Consider the following 24,238-nt stretch of genomic DNA (forward strand, 5'->3'; position numbering starts at 1 on the left):
AGAAATTATATATCGTAACGGTTTTGAATGAATTAATGAATACATCAACACCAAAATTAATAAGTATAAACGTAACCATTATGTCTTGAGTTTAAAATTTAACATAATGCATGTACTGTACATTCGTGTAATTTTATATTAGAAGTAAAATATCTAAAATTTCAAAGGCGGTAGTTATTTTATTTCATATTATGAAAGATACTGTACATTTATTGTAAATTTTGATTTCCTTTCATATTATGAAAGATGCTGTACATTTATTGTAAATCTTGATTTCCTTTCAAAGGATTATGAAGTCGCAGAGTTTGGGTTTCTTTCAGATTTGCTATGGCGTCAATGGGCTCCGCGATCCATGGACCAGAGCAGGGCGTCATCTGTCAGCTGTCACTAATCAGCCGGTTGTTGTGAAACCAAGAAGTGAGTAATGTATTATTTGTAAGTTATTAATCCGTACATCATCGTTATTATGCCCCGGTAATTGAAATATTTTTTGGATTATTGGAGTCTAGGTGTCCGGGTAGGGGTCTATTAGCTGTGCATTGTAGGTATTGCTTCAGGGTATGCCTTTAGACCCAAGTTGAACTTCGTATTCTTTATATTCTACTTTAATTCCATTCCCACACCCTTCCTGCTATCCTGCTGCCTGTTAAAATAGTAACCTATAATATAACTGTAAGTTTATAGTGCGACTGCAAGATTCCCCCTTACTCCCCGTTGTAACCTACTTGGTCACTAGGTGGCCCAAAGCACTGGCTATGAAGGCTAATTTCATAATAACAATACAAGGTAATGGGAACATGTTGTAGGCTAATGTAATGTTTAAAGGTTGGTTGAGGGGTATGTATTATAGTGGCCACTTGTATGTACGGTGACGGTTGACTAAAGCGGGGGTTTTCATGGTCGAACGGCTTGTCGAACCCGGTTATCGAACCTGCTGGTCAAACGGTTCGTGGAGGTTGAGTCGGCCACAAGTGCATAAGGGTTGTGGACAATGAAGCCCCACCTACAAATGTTAGGCGAGAACAGATTTTCTTCGAACTGTTTAACAAACCTGTTCAACCACCAAATATCCCGTTCACACGTTCGAACATCACCTCAAACACTTGTCTGTCGAACCGCTCAACCATATAAACTTGTCTTAAGAATACGGCAGAGTGGCATTAACCCCCCCTTCTCCCGGTTAGGTAAGTAGGTAAGGACACGACATGAGTTTGGGGTGGGGGATGGTTAGGTTAGTTGGTGGCCATTTTGTATGCACGTGGGAGGAACTGGCTGCTGATATACAGAGGCTCTGGTTGGTTTTAGGTATAACATACCCATGTTCCACCCAACAGGTTTGGGTAAATATTTGCGGTGCTACTTTAGCGTGAGGTATACAGCACTTTAGTGTGAAATCTACCTCTCGTTAGCACTTCAGTGTGAGGTCTACCTAACGATGACGGCTACCGCTGTTTAATCCCTCCCTCATCGACATAACACATTTCCGTACATTTATTTTAATGATAAACAATTAAGGTAGTTTAAACATATCCTAGGAAAGACTGAAATAGATGAGGAAGAAAGGTAAAAATATAAATTTTAGGTTAGGTTAGGTCTGTTTTTTTCTGTCAGAATGACTCTTCTATAAAATTCCTTAGGCAACATTTTGAAGTACCCTCAATTGATAACTTTCAGGCCGATTTGAATATGATTTTGGAGATTCGTTTTTTTTTCTTTTATATGAGCGGGAAGAGCAGGAGCAACAGGTCAAGTGGTAGACCTCAGGTTTCACATGGGTAGGCTACACATGGCAGTAGACTTCATGCTAAAATAGCACCATATTTGCTATAATGTTTTGTTCGTATGGAGGAAAATAAGTGTTCCTGATGTACTTATTGATACTTTGAACTTTTCTGATGCAAATGGTTGGGGAAGCCCATATTTTTCAAATTCCAGCAGTTATAACTGGAACACTAAATTTTGAAGGAGAGGGGCACAAGAATGGCAAGTTACAAATAGTTTGCCACCTAACCTAACCTATTAGGCTACTCTTGGTAAATATTGGTAAAATTATAGTGTAAAGGACAATAATTGTTAGAGAAATTAATAATGGTACATGGTGTATTTCATTTGTGATGTTTTAAACTTTATGATAAATAATTACAGAAAATCATTGATTTTTATGTGATGGCATAACTACTATAACTACAAAAATCTATGAGTTTTCAAAAGTTATCAGAAAAAACATTTGAAATCCGTAAATTGCACCATATACAGTACCTGTCTTATCTAATTAATCACTCGGTTCAACTGGTTTTTGCTTTGCTTAGAAAAATTATATAACTAGAAGAAGAGATAACCCCACACTTTTACAAATTGTTCCGAAAGACAGCCAGCGAAAGGAAGGCACCACATGGATGGAAACTAGGCAATGTTCCTCCAGTCGACAAGAAGGGACTAAAAGAATAACCTGGCAACTACAGACCTGTATGTCTAACTTCAGTGTCTTGCAAAATTTTTGAGTCAATTATAATAGATTCAATAGTAGAACATATAGAGAAAACAATCTTCTGATAGACAGCCAACATGGTTTTAGACAAAACAAATCCTGCGACAAATCTTTTGGAATTTTTCTACAATATGTTTGGCATTTACGACAAAAGCAGGGAAATATACATCTTATACCTAGATTTTCAAAAGGCTTCTTACAAAGTTCCTCATAAAAAAATGGATCGATGATTGGGTAACAAACATAAAACAGTGAGTTGTAATTAATGGAGAAGCTCCAGAGTGAGCAGCTGTTATAAGCGGAGTACCTTAAGGATCCGTCCTTGGCCCATTGCTATTTCTGATCTACGTTAACGACATACATTTAGGATTAACGAATAGAATACGGTAGCCAAATTTTCCAACGATACTAAACTTGGCATAAATGCTGTGAAATCAGAAAACGTAGAAGCCTTAAGAGAGGATCTAGTAAAGCTATGAGAATGGTCCAAAAAATGGCAAATGCCTTTCAACTTTGGGAAATGTAAAGTCATGCACATCGGTTATAGTAACCCATAGTCAGATTACTCACTGCTGGGTAATAAAATAGAAAGTGTGGACCAAGAGGAAGATCTCGGTATTATTATCAGCAAGGATTTAAAGTTCACCAAACAGCATATAAGCTGAAAAGAAAGCACAGAAACTAATAGGCTACATAGAGACAATTCAAATACTGAAAGACACTGTACTACAGCTGTGCACATCACTAGAAAGACCCCATCTAGAATACGGAGTCTAATTCTGGGCTCCAAGTATTCAGAAGGATATAGATAGACTGGAAGCAGTACAAGCTAGGGTCACCAAACTAGTTCCATCACTAAGGCAATTCGGATATAGACGGAGGATGGAACGTTTGAACTTATTTGATCTACAAACTTGACGACTAAGTGGACAGTTAATAGAGGCATTCAAAATTCATAAAGGAATAGCAAATGTAGATTACAACAATCTATTCACGCTTAGCACAAATCAGTCCAGAGGTAACGTATACAAACTGGAATTGAAAAGATACACCACCACCCAATGCGTCAATTTCTTTACGTACAAAATAGCGAATTCTTGGAATAGACTTCCAGCAAATGTAGTAAACAGTAATATGGTAAACGAGTTCAAGAATAAGATAGACAAGATCATAAGAACTCTATAAATGCCTAAACTAAATTGCTCGACTTAAAAGCAAACAGAGTTTCTGTGGATGGACTAAAAAGTTTGAGACATCTGAACTCTCTCTCTCTCTCTCTCTCTCTCTCTCTCTCTCTCTCTCTCTCTCTCTCTCTCTCTCTCTCTCTGTGTGTGTGTGTGTGTATGTGTGTGTGTGTGTGTGTGTGTGTGTGTGTGTGTGTGTGTGTGTGTGTGTGTGTGTGAGACAACCTTTTTGTTCCCAATAATAGATTCAGTAAAATATTGTATCAGTTAAACGTAACCAATTAATAAAGGAACCGACAAGGATAACAAACAATTGTGCTACATTACTAGATGTTGTAATTACAAACAGACTAAGTGGTTTCAGATGCCACTGTGATATCTAGTTTAATTGCCGACCATGAGACGACTACACTTGGAATCAACATTTCCAAGCCAAAAAGACTCCCAATAGTAAAAACACTGTAATTTGGTAAATTATGATAAAAACAATTTGCATGACAACTTGCTGAATAGGAATCCCATCTTTAACCTCTTAATGTTAACAGACTGTGTAAATACCCAAGAGGATACTTTTAGGAGAACCTTTATTGATGGTCTAAATGAATGTGCCTCATATGTAGTATAAATGATATACCCACTCCTATCACAAAGGCAGAAGCTGTATTCGAATAAGGACTGCAATATTTTCAGTTAAATGGTTTAAATGTAAATGAATCAAAAACTAAAATAATATTCATGGGTACAAAGCAATATGTATCGCAAACCCCATTAGATATCATTCTAAACTTTAATGGCCATCAGATTGAGAGAAGTGTACACGTATTAGACAGATTTGATATTGACATGAGGGCGATGGTATTTCAGTCGCTTGCATTGAGCGTAATAAATTATTGTTTAAAGATTTGGGGAACTACTACTAAACAACAATTACAACGGGTTCAAAAACTACAAAATTTTGCGGCAGAAGTAGTTGATGGTTTGGCCAAAAAATAGGATCATGCATCACCAAATTTAGATAAATTAGAATGGCCAAATGTTGAACGAAGGATTAAATTCAACGTTTGTGTGGGAGTTTTTAAAGTTATGCAAAGTTTAATACCAACTTGGCTTTTTACATTTATAACAGTTGGAGCTGGGAGGGACAGACGAACGAGACAGAACAATGACCTTTATATACTGAAAACCACTACAGACTTGGGAAGTAGATGCTTTACGGTACGAGGACCAACAATGTGGAATACCTTACCAGAGTCTTTGAAAACTGCGTCGAACCTCGACACTTTTAAAGCAAATCTTAGGAAATATATGATTACAACAAGATTTTAGTTACAAATTTGTGGATTGGTTTTATGTATTTGTGTATATCTGTTTTTTTAATGTTTTATGGCGTCTACTGTAATTCTGCACCCAGTATAGAATTTTAATGAGTTTAACTATAATAAAATTAGTTTTTCTTCTATTTTAAAGTCATGATAATGCAAGTATGGTACCGAATTAATTTTAGTTGGTAGTCAAATCATAAATATCAAAGCATCACTCATGTAAATGTTAAATTTAAATGTAATCACAAGGAAATATAGAAATAGCAGTAATCACTATACAGTATGTTGCTTTATATATAATGTATAATACCAAATATATATATTTGGAAATAAAGTATTATTATTATTATTATTGCTCTCTCTCTCTCTCTCTCTCTCTCTCTCTCTCTCTCTCTCTCTCTCTCTCTCTCTCTCTCTCTCTCTCTCTCTCTCTCTCTCTCTCTCTCTCTCTCTCTCTTTTTTTTTTTATAGCTGACATAGCTGCTACCCTCATGTTAGCTAGTTCATACCCCAAAATCTTTTTGGGAGATTAGGTAGTCTTTCTGTAGGTACTGACTAGATTAGCCACAGCACCGTCAATGGGAAAAGGACTCTGAAATGCACCAGAGTGAAGGTATAAACGTCTCTGCATAAGAGGTAACGGAGGAAGCTTTAAAGATCTGCTTGCCTTCAGCGAGTTTTCTGCTGCAGAGCATTGAGTATTCAGAAACTCTAGCATTTCCTTAGTCTGATTTGAAAGACCATGTCAGCCTAAGTCTGGGGTGTTGAGATTGCGGAAAGGTCGCATCAGTAACGGACTGTCTGTCGGCGGTCTGTTTAAGGGGAGGTTCATCTAAACCCTTCAAATGGCTGATGAGACTCATTCTTGATAAAGGGTAAGACTTCAGAGCTAGATACCAGGGCCTCAAGGGGTTAACATCAGCAGAGCTTGTACAGTACTGTAGTCGCACATGCAATGAGGCTCTCCGGAGAGTCATCAGAGGTACTAATGACAAGATTAGGTTGTTCCGTTTTAACTGCCATAGCTATCAACTCTTCCTTGAACGTCTCTCTTTTCCTTCGAGTCATTCATATTGTAACAGGAAAGGGAGGCGGAGAAGGAGTGGGAGGAATCCAGTTCCCTCCTGTTGTAAGAACATTCGCCTATAGTCCCTTAGGCTTTGGTGGAGGAATTATGTCTCTCAGATCTTGATGTGCAAGGGGAGAATTTCAGCACTCTGCCTCCTAGAATGCTCAGCTGAAATTCATGGTAAAGCAGGATTTCTTAAACTTGACTTCGCAGCATTATGAGGCTTAGAAGGAGAGGCCTATTAAGAGCATGTAGGCATTGCCAAATCTTGTGGGGGGGACAGCCGAAGCATTCTGACCACCCTCATAATAAAGAGATGACAAATCTACTGATTTGTCCTGGGAACTCTTTTTGAGGGGATCTCTGCCAAGGACCCTAAGGCATACTACACAGCCCTTATTTGTTTTTTTGAACTGGGGACTGATAATAAGGGTCTTTCAGTAAGGCTGTCTCAGTTCCGGGGGAAATGACAGGCTCTGCTCTAAGTTCCAATGAGAACGAGGAGATAATTTCACTTCTGATAGGAGACATCTCTATAGGGGGAAACATCTTATCTGCATGATTTGATAAGTTCATAAATCTCCACTCAATGCGCATTGCGAGGGTGAGGCAGATCTAGACATTACAGAATAATCAGGGACAGATGCATCTAAAGGATCCTGCTCAGGGATGACAGCGATTATAGCCGTGGGATCTGCAACAAGAACAGGTTGAAGCTTGTATTGAACATTATTGACACTGGGGGATAAGATGTAAACAAAATTACGGTGGTTCCGTCACTGAATTGGACATAATGTTTAAAGGCATATACATGTAACTCACAAAAAATGAAAGTATACAAGTGGCAAAGAATGTCAAGGACACAAGCATTAAGCACCATAAGGGTACTGAGTAGGTGATGCCGATGTCTGATTGTAGAGGAGAAGCAAGACACTTATGACCACCTTCCCAGCTAGAAGTGTTGTGCTTCATGTACAGCAGTTGCCTAACAATGCAGCATGATGTAATCAAACCAATTTATTTTAGGTTATCTGGCCATAGATAACAAAACTAAAAGCAACTTCATGCAAATGGGTCAGAATTTTGTATCCTTGCAGAAATAGATATCTAAATTTTTAGTTGTAGCGATATAATGTTATGAGGTTCAAAATATTGGGTTTGGAGAGATCTATTCAACTGTTATTTCAAAAATCCTGAGTAATATTGCACCATACTGTGAAAAAACCGAATTTGTTCTTATACATACAAACCTTCCACATTTAATAGGAACATGATTTCAGCAAAGCTGGCAGAGCAGTTTAAAACTTAGAACAAGGTAGTAGTGTTACAGTAGCTGGTTGGTGGTGTTGATGGTGGGTATTAGAGCCAAATTTAGTCTGGGAGGGGCCTGGGACACAAAATTTGTGGGGGACCCCCTTCTGTCTCTTACCAACATCGTCAACATCTTCCCCACTGTTATTCCTACAGTAAGGGGTCGGTTGCCTGATGCGCCCTCTTGAGATGGTTGACTTCTTAGACCGGTCTTTTGGAGGAATATAGATTCTTCAGAAATGTCCATCAGTCCTTGAAAGGATTCCTGACTTTAGCCCCCATACGGGACTAAAGTATGTGACACTTCCTGGCCCAGTAAACGAGCCAGATTGGTTATAGGGACTTTGGGCTCCTAAGGATAAGTCTTGTTTGTTCCGTAACCTAAATACAAACCACGCTATTTACATGGGGTATTACTTTCGGCGTAGGTGAATGACGAGCCATTTGATTTTTAATGAGGGTTAACTACCCTCTCGCTAGGTAGCGAGGGGGTAGGGGAGGGGTAGCTAGCTACCCCTCCCCCCTTACACACCAGTGAACTGATTCACTTCACTTTCGGCTCGGGTGATGATCAGACCTGTCTCTCACCCTCGGATTTTTGACAGCCTTAATTTTTTGCTTTTTCTTACAGCTCGTGTGTTTGGAAGTTGACCTCTCTCTATCATGCGGAAGTGCCCTGGACTACCCGACCGCCCTTGTGAGACGTTCATGTCGGCGGTCGAGACGGACCCTCACACCTTGTGTCCGTACTGCAGAGGTCAACGGTGTGATAGGGATAAAACTTGTAGTGAGTGTAGGGAGTGGTCTACCTCCCAGGGGAGAGCTTTTCCCGGCGACATAAGAAGTCTAAGCGTGACCTTTCTCCTTCAAGGGCTTCCTTAAAGAAGGAAGGTTCCAAAGACACTTCTTCCGTTGCCCGAACCTCCTTCGAAGCTCCCACTCGATCGGTCTCTCGTGAGGGGCCGTTGAGTGGTAGCGTAGGCCTTTCTTTTGTTGACCAACCTCGGGGTTCGGGAGAGGGAGTTGCCTCCCATAGCGAGGCAGCTCCTTCTCCTCCTCCGGGGGAGGATATTGATATTGATGACTCTGTTGCTAACAATGATCTTTTGCAGCTTTGGGCTTCCTTGGGGCTTAAGGGCTCGCCCTCCAGGGAAGCCCTGATTGACCTGATCCAGTTGGATGCAGTTGTCAAACAGTCGCCGGTAATAGCAGAGGTAGATCCTCTGTCTATTGTCGACGTTGTTGTGACAAAGGCTTCCGACGGGTCGGGTCAAACCCCTACTGTTGTTGCGGATGTTGCTGAAGGCTCAGTTCCCCCCTCCGAACATCCTTCGAGGGAGGAGCTGGGTCCAACGGTCTCTCCTGCGGGTGATTCTCCCCCTCGGGGGAGTTCACTGACGGAGACTCCTCTTCAGAGGACCGACGATGGTCTTGCTGCCCCTCGAGGTCGTCTTCGCCGTAAGGCTCGCCCTCCTCTTCGCCGTAGAGGCCTTCCTTCTCCTTACAAGGGAGTTAGGAGGTGCCTCTTCGGTTCATCGCCTTCGACGTCCCCCGCAGAGGATCCTCCTCGATGTGAGCAGACCGTTGCAGCTGCATCGCTAGACCTCTCAGCAGATCGTTCGCCTGCCAGACCTGCTAGTCTTCCTTCTCCGTTCCTGGACGCAGATGCGCAGTGGGCGCCAACGCACCCCGTTTTCTAACGGGCACCAGTCCCTTCGGGGCAAAAGGGCTTATCTCACAACGTGAGTAAGTCCCTTAAGTGCCAGGTTTTACCTGCGCGCCCACGATTTCCTGCGCGCTCGCGCGCAAGCGCTCTCCTGCTGTAGCTGTGGACCAGATCTCTTCGGACTCAATGCGCCAGCGATCTCCTGTAGCCGAGTCATCTCACCGTAGATCTCCTGCTCGCCAGCGCTCACCTGCGCGCCAGCGCTCGCCTGCGCGTCAGCGCTCTCTTGCTTGTCAGGGATCTCCTGTGTGCCAGCACTCTCCTGCTCGCCCGCGCACATCTGCGCGCCCTGTTCCTGCTGTACGCCTTGCGCGCCCACGTTCTCCTGAGCGCCCACAATCGCCTACTCGCCAGCGCACATCTGCGCGTCCTGTTCCTGATGCGCGCTAACGTTTGCCCGCGCGCCCACGATCTCCGGATCTGGGCGCAGGCAAGGAGATTATTCCTTTGCCTCCTCGGCGACGATCTCCTGCGCGCCCCTCAGAACTCGCCCACGCGTCAGCCTTCGCCTGCGCGCCATCGCGTGCACTCACCTGTGCGCACCTCTAGACTGGTACGGGTCTCTGCTCACCCGCGAGAAGTCTCCTGTGCGCGCCCACTAGCGTTCGCCTTTGCGCGCCACTACACCTTCTGGTCCTGCGTCCCAGCTGATATCTCTTGACCGCGCAACTGCGCGCCAACGATCTCCTATGCGCCAGCAATCTCCTGCGTGCCCGCACGATCCTTCACCTGTGCGCAAGCGCTCTCTAACTTGCCCACGCGCCCATACTTCAGATCGCCGAAGGTCTCCTACGAGCCCACTCACTAACTCGCCTGTGCGCAGTCGGTCGCTTTCTCGCCTTACGCGCCATCGCTTGCCAACTCGCCATCGCTCCCCTGCGCGCCGTCGTTCTCCCGGCCGCCAGCGCTCACCCTTACAACCGCACGCACCCTCACCTGCGCACCCACGAGCACTTTCACCCGCGCGCCCGCTCGCCCGCGCGCCCGCTCGCCCGCGCGCCCGCTCGCCCGCGCGCACCAGCGCTTTCATCTCCGCGCGCACCAGCGCTTTCATCTCCGCGCGCATATGCGCCAACGTTTGCCCGCGCGCGAACCCGCGATTTTAATATCGAGCGATCTCGACCGCGATTCCCGCCGGGTTTCGCAGCACGGGCAACCTTGCGAGTCTTCTGGAGCGCGTACTTTCAGATCATCGTCTTCACGATCTCCACCCCGTAAGCGCAGAACAGCGCACTTGCAAGAGGAGGAAGAATCTTCAGAGAGGTCTAGGCAACAGTCTTCTTCTTCTTTTCAGGCAGGCCCTGTGGTGTCTACTCCTAAGGATCACCCGATCCCCTTCCTCCAGCGGGAGTTGCTGACACTGCGTCTGTCAGCCGTCAGCCTTGGTTTGGGTCCCTGATCAAAGCGGTCGTCCAGGCTGTTAAGCCGGCCCTCGCTGATCTAAGCCTCAAACCAATGGCAGCCTCGTCTCCGCTGAAGAGAAGGAGAGGAGTAGACTTTGTGGTGACTTCTCCTAGAGTTAAACTGGCTCCCAAGAAGTCCATCAGGAAAGCCCCTTCCCCCTCTCAGACGTTTTTTCCTTCTCCTGTGGACGAAGCCTTTCCGTCCTCAGGAGAGTCCAGCGAGGTGAGACATTCTCCCACGGCACCAATGGGAGGAACCCCACCTCGAATAGGAGAATCGTCTCGTGTGGGGGCAGAGAGGAGCCCTCAGACTTCTTTACTGGAGTCCTGTATCTCTCCTAGGAGGGAGCCCAAGGACTCAAAGACCGTCCCAAAGTCTTCATCCCAGATTCAACTAGAGCCAGCAAGACCCCAGGAGAACGTCCACGTGTCCCCCCAAGTAGAGCAGCTGGGGACAGGAGACTTTGCTGCCAGTCCACAAGGAGGAGAGCTGCATGAGTTGGAGCATGCCTTCTGGCAGGTCCTGAATCTAATGAGGCAACTCAACGGGTTCGAGGATCCGGAGACCCCCCATCGCGAAGGCAAGGATACGGTTCTGGACCAAGTCTACGGCACTCAAAAACCTCCGAAGGCCATTGTGGCTCTGCCCTGGTCCCAGGGGGTGAAGAGCACCAGAGACAAGGTTGAGAGGCAGCTCTCCGAACACGCCTCCTCCAGCCGTTCCTCTGCCGGTAACAAACTCCTCCCACCTCCTCGTGTACAACAGAGGAGGTACTTTGAGATCATGGGAGAGTCTTGTTTAGCTCTTCCTCTCCACCATTCTGTGGACGAGCTTTCCAGGGGAATTTCTCTTGAGAAACTCTCCGCCCGGCAGGTGACATTCTCGGCTACAGAGATTTTGAGCCAGCAGAAAGTTGCAAAGTGTGCCATGCAGGCCACTTCGTGGCTGGATGTCTGGCTGGGGTCTCTGGGCATCCTGTTGGGATCCGAGGACTTGTCCAAGGAGAGCACCAGGAAGGTCATGGAGACTTTTCTCCTCTCGGGCACGCACACCATCGAGTTTCTAGCTCACCAAGTTTCGAACTTGTGGGCAAACTCGATCTTGAAGCGTCGTGATGCGGTGACCGAGAGGTTCCACTCGAAGGTTCCAGCCGTGGATGTCTGCAAGCTCAGACACACTTCCATCCTTGGAAAGAGCCTGTTTGAGCCCAAGGATGTGGAACGGACAGCTGAGAGGTGGAGGAAATCGAATCACGATTCTCTCCTCCAAAGGGCTCTTACATCCAGACCCTACAAGTCTCCAGCACCTCAACAACAACAGCCTCGTCAGTCTAGGACATTGAAACAGGCTCCGGCAGCAAAGGCAAAAGTGTCCAAACAGCAGCCCTTTCCGGTCAAGGACAGGAAGGGCGGAAAGTCCTCCAGGGGAGGCAAGAATCCTAGAGGGAGCGGCCGAGGCCGCAAACGCTAGGATTGGCAATCCCCCTGCATGTCCACCAGTGGGGGGATGCCTGCAAAGTTGCGCGTTCAGGTGGCAGCAACTCGGGGCCGATTCCTGGACGATTTCCGTGATCAGCCAATGATATCGCGTGCCGTTCATAAAATCTCTACCTCCCCTGACAGCGAATCCAGTGTCGTTGAGCTCCTATGCCATGGGATCGGCAAAGGGGCTAGCCCTTCGGGCAGAACTCGAGACCATGCTCAAGAAGGATGCTCTCCAAGAGGTTGTCGAAGGCTCCCCAGGCTTCTTCAGTCGACTCTTTTCTTGTAAAGAAGGCATCTGGAGGCTGGAGACCTGTCATCGACCTCTCAGTCTCGAACAAGTTTGTCAAACAAACTTCGTTCAGCATGGAGACAGCAGAGACGGTCAGACTTGCGATGAGACCGCAAGACTTTATGTGCACACTGGATCTAAAGAACGCGTACTTCCAGATCCCAATCCATCCATCTTCCAGGAAGTATTTGAGATTCAGCCTAGACAACAAGATCTACCAGTTCAAGGTGCTATGTTTCGGTCTCTCCACAGCACCACAGGTGTTCACCAGAGTGTTCACCCTGATATCTTCGTGGGCACACAGGATCGGCATCCGTCTCCTTCGCTATCTGGACGACTGGCTGATCCTGGCAGACTCGGAGTCGACCCTTCTTCGACACCGAGACAAGCTTCTGGGACTTTGCCAAGACCTAGGTATCATGGTAAATCTCGAGAAGTCTTCTCTGCTTCCATCTCAATGACTGGTATATCTAGGCATGATATTGGACACCAATCTCCACAAAGCCTTTCTATCAGACGACAGGATAGCAAGGCTGAGGAGGGTCGTAGAGCCTTTCCTCAGACGAGAAGAGCTTCCAGCCCAATCTTGGTTACGTCCTCTAGGTCACCTGTCCTCCTTGGCCCGTCTAGTTCCAAATGGCCGCCTCAGGATGAGATCCCTGCAATGGTGGCTCAAGTCCCGGTGGAATCAAGGCTACGATTCCCCGGACATTCTGGTCCCTATGGGGCCTGCGGAACGGATGGACCTGCAGTGGTGGTTGACCGACGGAAACCTTCGAAAGGGAGTGGATCTTCTCGTCCTCTCCCGGATTTGATGCTGTTCTTGGACGCGTCAGAAGAAGGGTGGGGGCCCCACATTCTGAACCACAGGATTTCAGGCCTATGGTCAGAATCAGAAAAGTACCTCCACATCAATCTGCTAGAAATGAAGGCCGTATGTCTGGCCCTTCAACAGTTCCAACAGACCCTGGCGGGTCACTCTGTGGTGGTGATGAGCGACACCACCACAGTAGTGCATATATCAACAAGCAGGGAGGTACCTTTTCACAACAGCTATCCCATCTTGCAGTAGAGATTCTGAGATGAACCGAAGCCCACTCGATACCGCTATCAGCTCGCTTCATTCCGGGCAAAAGGAATGTGCTCGCCGACAGTCTGAGCAGAGCTTCGCAGATAGTGAGTACTGAGTGGTCTTTGGATCCTCTAGTAACCAACAAAGTCCTGACTTTGTGGGGTTCCTCGACAGTGGACCTGTTCGCGACAGCCTTGAACTTGAAACTGCCGCTGTACTGCTCCCCAGTCCCGGACCCCAAGGCACTCTGGCAAGATGCCTTCCAACAACGGTGGGACAACATCGACGTCTACGCCTTCCCACCGTTCTGTCTGATGAGAAGGGTGCTGAACAAGACCAGACTATCGGTCAACCTGTCAATGACCTTGACAGCTCCGCTATGGCATCATGCAGAGTGGTTCCCGGACCTTCTGCAGCTCCTGATGGAACTCCCAAGAGAACTTCCCCCACGACACGAGCTAGTCAGGCAACCACACTGCAACATATTCCACAAAGCCGTAGCATCGCTTCGACTTCACACCTGTAGACTATCCAGCATCTCCCCACAGAGAGAGGCTTTTCGCAACAAGTTGCGGAGAGGATGTTTCGACACCTGCGAAAGTCATCTGCAGGGGTCTACCAGGCTAAGTGGAGAGTCTTCTGTGGTTGGTGTCGTGGGAGGGGTATCTCTCCCCTCGATGCCACTATTCCAGCAATAGCGGAGTTTCTTGTATATTTGCGGGAGGAAATGCGCCTTTCGGTCTCGGCGGTGAAAGGCTATCGCTCAGCCTTGAGCCTGGCCTTCAGGCTGAAAGGAAAAGACATTTCTTCCTCGCTGGAACTTTCTTTGCTCATACGAAGCTACGAACTTACCTGCCCTCAGTCGGAAGTGAGACCTCCATGGAACGTGGTTCGGGTTCTCAGGGCTCTTAAGAGACCTCCGTTCGAATCATTACGCCAGGCTTCTGATCATCACCTGACTTGGAAGACAGTGTTCCTGATCGCTCTGGCCTCAGCCAAGAGTGTCAGTGAACTTCATGGTCTCTCGTACGACGTCGCCCATTCAAGGGGATGGGGGGAGGTAACGTTCGGGTTCGTCCCTGAGTTTGTTGCTAAGACTCAAAATCCTGGAGTTCCGTACCCACGGTTCGACTCCTTCAGGATTTTGAGTCTTCGTTCCGTAACAGATGACCCAGACCATCTCCTACTATGCCCAGTAAGGAGTCTGAGGCGTTATCTTAAAAGAACAGCTGCAGTTCGTCCTCGTGTGCAAGCCCTGTTTGTGAGCACAGGAAGGACGAAGAGGAGGTCACCAAGAATACCATCTGAGCTTGGATTCGAAGGGTCATCCATCATGCCCTGAATCCAGACCCTCCTCCATCACGTCGCCCTAGAGCACACGATGTCAGAGGCATCGCAACGTCCCTGGCATTCAAGAGAAACTTCTCTGTGACGCAGGTGTTACAAGCTGGGGTCTGGAAGCGTCAAACTACCTTCACAGCCCACTATCTGCAGGACGTGACCCACAGGAGCCTCGATACTTTCTCTATCGGCCCTGTAGTGGCTGCACAACAGCTGGGCTAACCTCAGGCTCCTTAATGGACAGGTAGCAGAAGGTTGAGGGCATTGTTACCCGGTTTTAGACTGCATGAATGAAAAAGTATGTCTGGCCCTTACTATTTTCTTCATCCTCCCTTCTCTTGGGGAAAGCAGCATCCTGGGTTCTCTGCATAGCTGACCTCAAACCACTGCAGGTAAACCATGCTTCCTTGTGTTCCTAGTATTAATATAATACTGTCGCGTCCCCCATACCCTGACGAGGTGGTATTGGGAGCATCCTAGCCTAGATTTCCATCTAAAGGACTTCAGGTCAACTTCCTAGGACAAGTCACACTTCATCCCTTCACACACAAGCTTATGTAGGCCGCACGTTCCTTGCGGAGCAAGGAATTTGCGAGGTGCTGGGACTCCTTTTCTCGAGTGCTACTCACTCGGATTCTGAGTCCCCGGGCAAAAGGCAAAGCCAGTAAGGCTGGGACTTTCCACCCTACCTAAGGGTTAAGTCACCCCATGTAAATAGCGTGGTTTTTATTTCGGTTACGGAACAAATGACAAATTCGGAGATAATTTGTATTTTTCCTAACCATACAAACCTTAGCTATTTACACATATTTGCCCGCCAGCCCTGTCCCCCGTGAAGTCCTACCTCTAAGCGAAGTGAATCAGTTCACCGGTGTGTGACGGGGGAGGGGTAGCTAGCTACCCCTCCCCTTCCCCCTCGCTAACTAGCGAGAGGGTAGTTAACCCTCGTTAAAAATCTAATGGCTCGTCATTCAGCTACGCCGAAAGTAATACCCCCATGTAAATAGCTAAGGTTTGTATGGTTAGGAATAATACTAATTATATCCGAATTTGTCATATTAAATGTCGAAGGTTTGTATTCTGTATGGGAACAAATTGCAACTTTTGAAAAATTTTTTATATGTTATTACATTTACAACCTTCAACAAGAGTATGACTCCAACGAAGCTGGAAACGGCCGTTTTAACTTTAAATGAAGTAGTGGTATCTTGTGAAGAAAGCAAGACTCGATTAAGCTTCCAGTCAAAGCTCAGCTGGAGGCAGTAGGCCCAAGAAAATGCCTTGCATCCTGGCTTTCTTTACTGGGAAATAGGCCCTACCCAGAGAAAGCAAACATCTCGCTACTATCTCGAAGAACGGGGCTTCCAATACCACAGAGACTTACCGTCTGATGACCCTTGGGAATGTCCATCGAAGCCTCGTTGCTGTATCAATGACCCGTTTGACCCTTCTTAATGCCGTCCATGTGGGGCAGCTGAGGAGGAACATGAAGCCTTTTCTGACTCAACTTCTGTACCTCCATCCTAGCACTTCCCCAACCATCTGTCTCTAAGGCTCCGGTTGCTGAGGTGGGAAGTTGGAATCAATTACAGTTTCTGAAGCTTCTAGTCTGTATCAGGTAATTAAGTGATGTGGGTGAGGCTCCTTGCTCCCCTTGACTGTTCTTGGCTGTAGAGTTGATCTTGCCAGCTGAGGCTCTCGACAAGGTGTACTCCCAGATCTTGGCTTGGAAGGACTCCCTTAGGGCTTGGAAGTTGTCAAAGATCATTCCTCCTCAGTTTCTCAGACAGAGAACGTACTATGAGGTACAAGAAGCTTACCCAACTTCTTTACATTTAGATCCGGCATTTTTGGCCTTGGCCAAGGCACAGCTATGGATCAGTTATTGGCTTAATCAGTTAGTCTTTCTGCAGCAGACACCCTGAATATGGAGAGGAGGGCAATGACAACCCTCCAGGCCTCATCCTAGATGGACCACTGTTGGAGTGTGGTTGGCTTATTTAGCTACAACTGAAGATCTGGCCGATCCCTATAAGTGTAGGGTATTTAAGAGCATCATCTTGACAGGCACCAAGGTGATTGAATTCCTTACCCACAATGCATCTCCAGATTCCAGAGGCCGGTTCTTCTCAGGGAAATCCTTTACCTGCATAACATCTCTGTTAACGGTGGGCTGACGTGGTGAATGCCAATTCTCTCTTTTATTAGAGTTACCCCAACAGAAAGAGTTTGAGTTTGGTATTTATCAACTGTTATGTTCATGTTATTTTGTGTTGGAGCTAAATTGCTGTGCTTTTCATGATTCATTTTCACGCCATAAATGTGCCATTCCCTACCAGTCACTTGGGCAGGAAGTACATGTGATGTCATGGAGAGACTTCGACAAGAAGTCTTATTTAAATGTAGGTTTGCTAGAACAGATTTTGCTTGTTGGAAAAGGGATTTCTTATAAGTTGTTTGAGATTCTATGCATTGTAATGCCTCACAGGTGTGTTGCAGCGGGGTGCTTGAATACAGAAGGTGAAATTATCTCCTTGTATTTCTTCCCAAAGGATGCATTGTTAAGAAAACAGTGGGTCGCTCCAGTGCAATGCACATGGGCTGAAAATGTGGCCGTGTGTTTATTAATTTATGGCACAGAGTTAATTATGAATGTTGTTAAATTTTTTCATAGTTATTTGATGTCACTTCACCTGTAAAGACCCATAATTTTTCCCTATAGAAGACATTGAGGCATTGATGAAGTGGACGAAGACGAGTCATTACTCCATCCTTCAAGCAATAACATCCTGGCATCCAGTGACTCGGGCTATGGTGTAACAGAAAGCCTCACCTGTAGGTAGACGGGCTCATATGCCTTATAAGGATGATTCCCAACCTGTTTAATCCACTAACAAATGCCAGGACCCCCAGGAGGGTCCATTTTTGGGTGAGAGACAAAAGGACAAGGGGTAGAGGAGGTAAGTGAGGACAATACCCCTAGTAGAGGGCATTCCTCATGCAACCTGCAATACTACTGGTGGGTAGATCTCTTAGTTCCAGGTGGAAGAAATGACAGTTTCATGAGACAACACTGGACAGTATGTGTCCTGCGTTCAGGTTATCTAGTCCCACTCCCTAACTCTCGGTCTCCCAAATTCATTTCCCAGTGAGGTCATCGTCCCATTACTTGGGGATTGTTAAAAGACGTGCCCTTTGGACAGAGCAGGATGATGGTAGAGAAGGGTGCTCTCCAGGAGGCCTCAAGTCATAGGCTTATACAGTCTACTCTTTCTTGTCGTAAAGACGTCTTGAGGCTGGAGACCGTTTATGCAGTTGACCTTTTAGCGTTGAACAAGTTTGTTCCACAGACTCCGTTAAAGATGCAGACTGCAGCACCGGTCAGACAGACAAAAGACTACCAGACGTCTTGATCACAATAGACCTCCTGGGTGCCTACTTCCAAATCTCAATTTGTCATGCCTATAGGGAGTACCTCTGATTTGTAGTGGGGGATAAGGTATACCAGTTAAAGGTAGTGTGTTTTGGGCTATCAACAGCTCTGCAAGTCTTCACTAGAATTTTCATCTTAATATCAACCTGGACCCATAACAACGGGATCTGTCTTGCATCATCTGGACAACTGGCTGATTTTGGCTGACTTGGTGACGATCCTTCTCTTTCAATGAGTTAGGCTTCTCGAGATTCATCATAAGGGGGTCATGGTGAAACGAGAAGTTAATTCTAGAGCCCACTCGAGTTTTGTCACATTATGGGTGTCATGGTGAACAGAGATATGTCAATTCTAAAGCCCAAACAGAATCGGGTATACCTTGGTATAGAGATAGACACAAAGGGAGAGTGGTCCCATCACAGGATTGACTGGCAAGATTCAGGGAAGTAGTATTGCTGTTCCTAAGACGTGATTTGTCAAAAGCGCACCAGTGGCAACAACTTCTAAGTGACCTGGCCTTGCCAAAGCGCTTGGTCCTGAACAGCCGCCTTTGCATGCGCTCATTTCAGTAGCAGCCAAAGTCCAACTTGTCGCAAATCAGGGATCCTCACCGAATGTTGGGTCCGATGGAGGAAGAGCAGAGAAGATCTGAGTTGGTGGCTAATAGATTACAACCTTCGCAGAGGGGTAGACCTCCTGTCCCCTCCTTTGCATTGAGGGAAGGATGGAGGACACATCTGCTGTAACATGTGGCATCTGGATGGTGGTCCAAGTCAGATTGTCAAAGCCACATAAATTTTCCATAATTGAAAGCAAAATTTGTAGTATTGCAGCAATTTCAGGCCATTGAGGGGTGTTGATAAGCCACAACCATACTGGTATACTTAAGCATGGGAGGAGGTACTATTTCAGGGCTGCTTTGTCTTCTAGAATATGTTGACCCACTTCATACTGGGCAAGAAGGACATTCTGAGCAGGAAGACTCGGGTAGTTGGATCCGAGTGGTCTTTGAGCCCTCCGATAGGAAAGAAAATAATAACTTTGTTGGGGTTGTTGGTAACTTCCCTCAACTGGAAACTAATAGTGTATTTCTCACCATTGACAGATCCAGAGGTAGCATTTGAGGAAGGCTTCCAACATCTTTGGGAAAGTCTGGATGTCTATGCTTTCCCCTCATTCTGCCTGATGAGAAACGTTCTGAAAAGTCAGGTTGTCTTGCAACCTAAGTATGACTCTTAATAGCTTCGCTATGGCTGCGAGTAGAAGTGGTATTTGGACCTGCTCTTGCTGCCAGTGGAGGTCTCCCCTTCCCGACCTGCTACAGTAACCACGCCCAGATATTCCATAATTCATTCGGGTCCCTACAGTTTCACGCTTGGAGGTTGTACTGCATCTCCTCACTCAGGGTGTTTGCGAAGTGGCGAAGCAGATTTCTGAATGCCCTAAGAGGTCATCATCCTCGGTTTACCAAGTGAACTGGGATATTTTCTATGGTTGGTGTCATGGATGGGACACATCTCAAAAAGCCAATACTGTATACCCTTCATGGCTGAATTTTTACTTCATCTCCAGAAGTAGAAATGGCTCGGTATGAGCAGTGAAAGGGTATTATTCGGTCTGGAGCCAGGTCTTTAGGGTGAAAGGAGTTGACATTTCCTCTTGGGTGGAGCTTTTCATGATCTTGGGAAGTTTCAAACAGGCCTGCCCTCTGTCAAAAGTGAGACCACCTCCCGGGAACGTTACCAAAGTAATTCGTACAAGCCACTAAGGTTGGCTACTGACCGTAACCTCACATTGAAAACTGTCTTTCTTCCCCATTTGGCCTCCGCCAAGAGTGTTAGCGAGCTCCATGGTCTCTCCTATGACATCTCTCATTTGGAGGCAGGCCTTGTTCTCCTCCGTCACTGAATTTATTACTACCTGATTCCGAGTTCACATCCTTTCAGATTTTGAGTGTAAGGAAAGTAACCAATGATCCTAATGCTGTGTCCTGTGAAAGCATTAAAATTTTATCTCAAGCATACAAGGAAAGCTCAGCCCCATTTAAAACATCTTTTTGTTACCACTGGGATTAATAAAAAGAAGGTAACCAAGAATATGATCTCTTCATGGATCAGGGAAGCCATTGACTTTGTTGTTAATCCTCCTTCCTCCCATTGAGGGACACAATGTCAGGGGTGTAAGCATGTCCATGTCATTTAGGACGAACCTTTCAGTGATGCAGGTTTTATAAACAGGAGTTTTGAAATGCCCGACAACCTTCACACTGACCTGCAGAAATTGACCTACAAGTCTCTTAACATTTTTTTCTCTAGAGCCTCTCGTAGTTGCTCAGCAAGTGTTTTAGCTACCATAGCTCCTCTCAAGGACCATCAGCAGCTGATATAGGACAAAGGTAATTTATTAGTCTAGGGTGAATTTTAAAATTTGTTTATTTTTACTTTCTTCACCTTCCCCTCTCTTGGGCCACAGCATCTGACACCACGTTGGCTGCAAGTTACCCCATGTAGCTCATAGCTGTATGATAATTGTTTATAGAAGTGTTATTCCTAAGCTCCTTAAGAGACGGAGTGTCATTTGTCTGGGAAACCAATTTATTGTGTGTAATGCACACCTGTTGTTCATTATTGCCCAAGATAGTTGTCACAGTAGTGTTCTTTACATTTGCTCTCCTCTAGTGGACGGACTGTTGACCTGCTAGAATTTTCAAGCCACTGGTCAACAAGGTGTAAGGATTCTAACTCTTTGCACATTATCATGCTCGAGTGTAGTAATCCCGAGTTCAAGTTTCAGCCAGATGAAAAGGGGACTTCCGCCCTCCTAAGGATGAGTCTCCCTATGTAAAGAACAAAGTTTTATAATGTTTGTGTAGAACAAATGACAACTTTGGAAGTAATTTGTATTTTTCCTAACTATACAAACCTGAGTTCTACACAAATTACCCACCAATTGTCTGAATCAAAGTGGTTTATCAGTAAGCCAGGCAGGGACTGGTAAGTGGTAACGACCAGTCGATTGTTGACATGTCGGTGAAAATTTTAAAAGGTGTCTTTCAGGTTCCCTGATATCATACACCTATGTAAAGAACTCAGGTTTGTATAGTTAGAAAAAATGCAAATTACTGATATTTTAAATTTATCATGTTCAAGCAATAAAACATATTTTTTATTTAAAGAACTATTTAAAACAGGAAATATAGACTTTTTTCTAGCCAAAAATACAGTACTGTAATCTGAATTTCCAAAATTCCAGGTAGAGGTTGTGAGTAGCACCCCACAAGTTACACTGCTCAGCTCAACTAACCCAGCAAGCCTTAGTTTAAGAGTAAAGCAAAGATAGTGCTACCCGTTCGGTGGATGAAGGACTTGTCTGGCAGCCAGTTATGTTTACCTCCTTACAAAGCTTGACGGCTGTCACAGCTTTAGTGAAGTCATACTTAAATGTTTCAGGTTTGTAGTGTTAGGAAAAATATAAATTTATTTAAAATATTTGTGAAGTTTGAATTTTGTTGGCTACTGGAATTATGGTATATCATCCAAGATTTTAAATTTACAGTAAATTTATTATATACAGTTGGGTATACAGTTGCAGTCAGTTTGTTTGGTTCAGCTTTTTGTAGGCATTTCCAAAAGGGGCAGTACTGTACATTTTCTGATATGTTAGAATAGTCATGTGTAACATTACGCTTAAATTTTAGATATAGATTTTCAATATTACTCTATTGATGAATTATCTCAGATTATTTGTTGATACAGAATTTCCTTCAATATTGAAAGCAAACATAAGATCATCCATATCCCCATAGAAATTAACTTCCTTAATAGTATCCCAGTTTGTAGTTGTGGTCCCCCAGGAGATAATAAATTAATTTTTGTATGGCATTTAGCTAATTAGTAATACAAGACCTCATTTGAGAAGCATCATGACTCCTGGTTGGTGGCGTCTACATGTGGAAACCTGGCGGTGGTACATATTAAAGGATAACGGCTCCTTTAATGTAACTGTAGCATGTAGCAACTACATTACTGATTTAGATTCCTCCCATTTTTTATGAGATACTCAACCATTCAATGACCAGTCCTACCAATCCTTACTGGATGTTGAACCTCTTAGTTTATGGCATAGGTAAATCTGTTCAGTTCTTTTAAGTTTTACAATTATGGCATTCCCTCTTTGTTACCACACGATTACAAACCCTCTTACTTTAATACTTTAATAAGAGAATTTATTCCTATGCAGATGCAAACTTCAGTCATTTATATGGGTAACTGCTAGTCGTTTATTTTATGACAGGCCAATTTAAGAAAATTTTTGTTTGATTGTACCATGCTTCGTTACTAGGCAAGCAGAGTGTATGCCTCCTCACAACACTGGTGGTTGTGAAGTGAAGATGTGCTCTCACTTCCTCTCTATGATCGAGCCTCTCGCTTTCAACTTGCTTACCCTTTTAGTGTTTAGTGCTTATGACTTATGTATCTTTTCTTCATTCATGGTCTCTTCCATTACTATTCATTATCTGAGTGTTTCGAGTGAGTGCTTTATATCTTGTAAATCAAGGAATTTTCAATATTAATCTTACCCGATGATCATGTAGCTGTCAACTCTGTTGCCCGACAGAAATCTACGGTCGGGATACGCCAGCGATCGCTATACAGGTGGGGGTGTACACAACAGCGCCATCTGTGACTAGGTACTCAAGTACTTCTTGTCAACAAGAACTCAATTTTTCCTCTGTCGTGCCTCCGGCAAGACCTACTAATACGCCGTCCCTAACTGGATTTGTTTTCACAACTTTTTGGTGAAGTACACTATTCCAGTTTTGAGCTTTCGCTATGCAGGGGTTTTATCTTCATTTCAAAACTTGAACTCGTTTTGGATAGATTTTATTATGGTGACGAAGAGAGTATGGACTCTCTTTCACTTTTAAATGGCCGACCCTTCCCTTAGACGGAAGTGTTGGTGTCGAAGAGAGTATAGACTCTCTTTCACTTTTTATGACCCACCCTTCCCTTAGACGGAAGTGTGTTTAGGTTTTTGGTTATTTTATATCTCTCCGCCATTTATAGGCCTCTTCGATTAACTTTCCATTTATTATAAACTTATAAAAATTAATTTTTGTTTGTTTATATGCGACCTTTCCTAATAGTAGGCGGGCCTTACTTGGAACCGAAGTTAATTAACATTGAGCCCGTCATATCGTTTTTCCTGTTAAGAATTTATGCTATTTTAATTTTAATGTTTTTGAAAGAATTTCTTTGATAGTCTCGTACTGTTTTCAAAGTTGAACTAACGTTTTGTTTAGTCTCCGCAGTTGTTGACGTTCAGAACGTTCAACTTGCGCTCTATCGTTACGATAGAGAGAGAGTATTTCACGGTTTCACGTTGCAGTAAGAGTAAACCGATTCTAGCGTTTCTTTCATTCTTTCTTAGCTTAAATGGTTTTAATTCTAATAAAGGAACTTTTTATTTTGGAAACCTTTCAGTTTTTTTCCTTTAACAAATAATATGTTTTAACGATATATATAATTGGGCTCATCTCTCAGGTTCTAGTCAGAGAGAGAGAGAGAGAGATAGAGACGGAGGGAGAGAGAGGAGGATAAACGTTTCGTTCAAGCGGGTAACGTTGTTCTCGTTTTTTGCTCTTCTCCCTAGTCGCTATAGGGGAAGAAAGTAAAACGTTTCTAGAGTTTTATTCTTGTTCCCAGGCTTTATGCGGTGAGAGATTTTAAACGTAGTTTATTTGATCTAGTGTTTAGTTTCTTTTCCAGCCACTGAATTCTTTATCTTTCATTATGTTTTTCTGTTACATTGTAATACTGTTTTCGCAATTACTACCTTTTAATGAAGGATAGGATTGCGTGTTTCAGGTACAAACCACTTAAAGTTTGTGTTCAGTGAAATAAGTGCAAACAGAAAATCAAAAGTGATAAAGTGATATGCGCAAAGTGTTACAGTGTTGCGTTCGAGGGTTCGTCTGTTCGTGCCAGTTGTTCACCTAATCCGATACCTCTTACAAGCTCCCAAGCCCAGGGGAGAAGTAATGTCGAAGGACTTGTGGGTTCCACAGGCCTTGATCGACGAACAGACGTTTCCCTCCGTGGTTTCGGGTGTATCT

The 24,238-nt window shown here is 44.8% G+C and overlaps 1 long non-coding RNA gene across 2 annotated transcripts in view; it reads left to right on the forward strand.

Moving 5' to 3' along the window:
• Positions 1–318: 318 nt before the first annotated feature.
• The window catches only part of LOC137630095 (uncharacterized), a 60,670-nt gene continuing 36,750 nt past the window's right edge, over positions 319–24,238 (forward strand). For both annotated transcript variants that reach the window (XR_011041647.1, XR_011041646.1), the window contains exons 1-2: positions 319–417; positions 21,376–21,572. This is a non-coding gene — a long non-coding RNA (uncharacterized lncRNA). The remainder of the gene's footprint in view (positions 418–21,375; positions 21,573–24,238) is intronic.

This window comes from Palaemon carinicauda, chromosome 38 (assembly GCF_036898095.1).
Source record: "Palaemon carinicauda isolate YSFRI2023 chromosome 38, ASM3689809v2, whole genome shotgun sequence".
NCBI classification, from domain to species: Eukaryota; Metazoa; Arthropoda; class Malacostraca; order Decapoda; family Palaemonidae; genus Palaemon; species Palaemon carinicauda.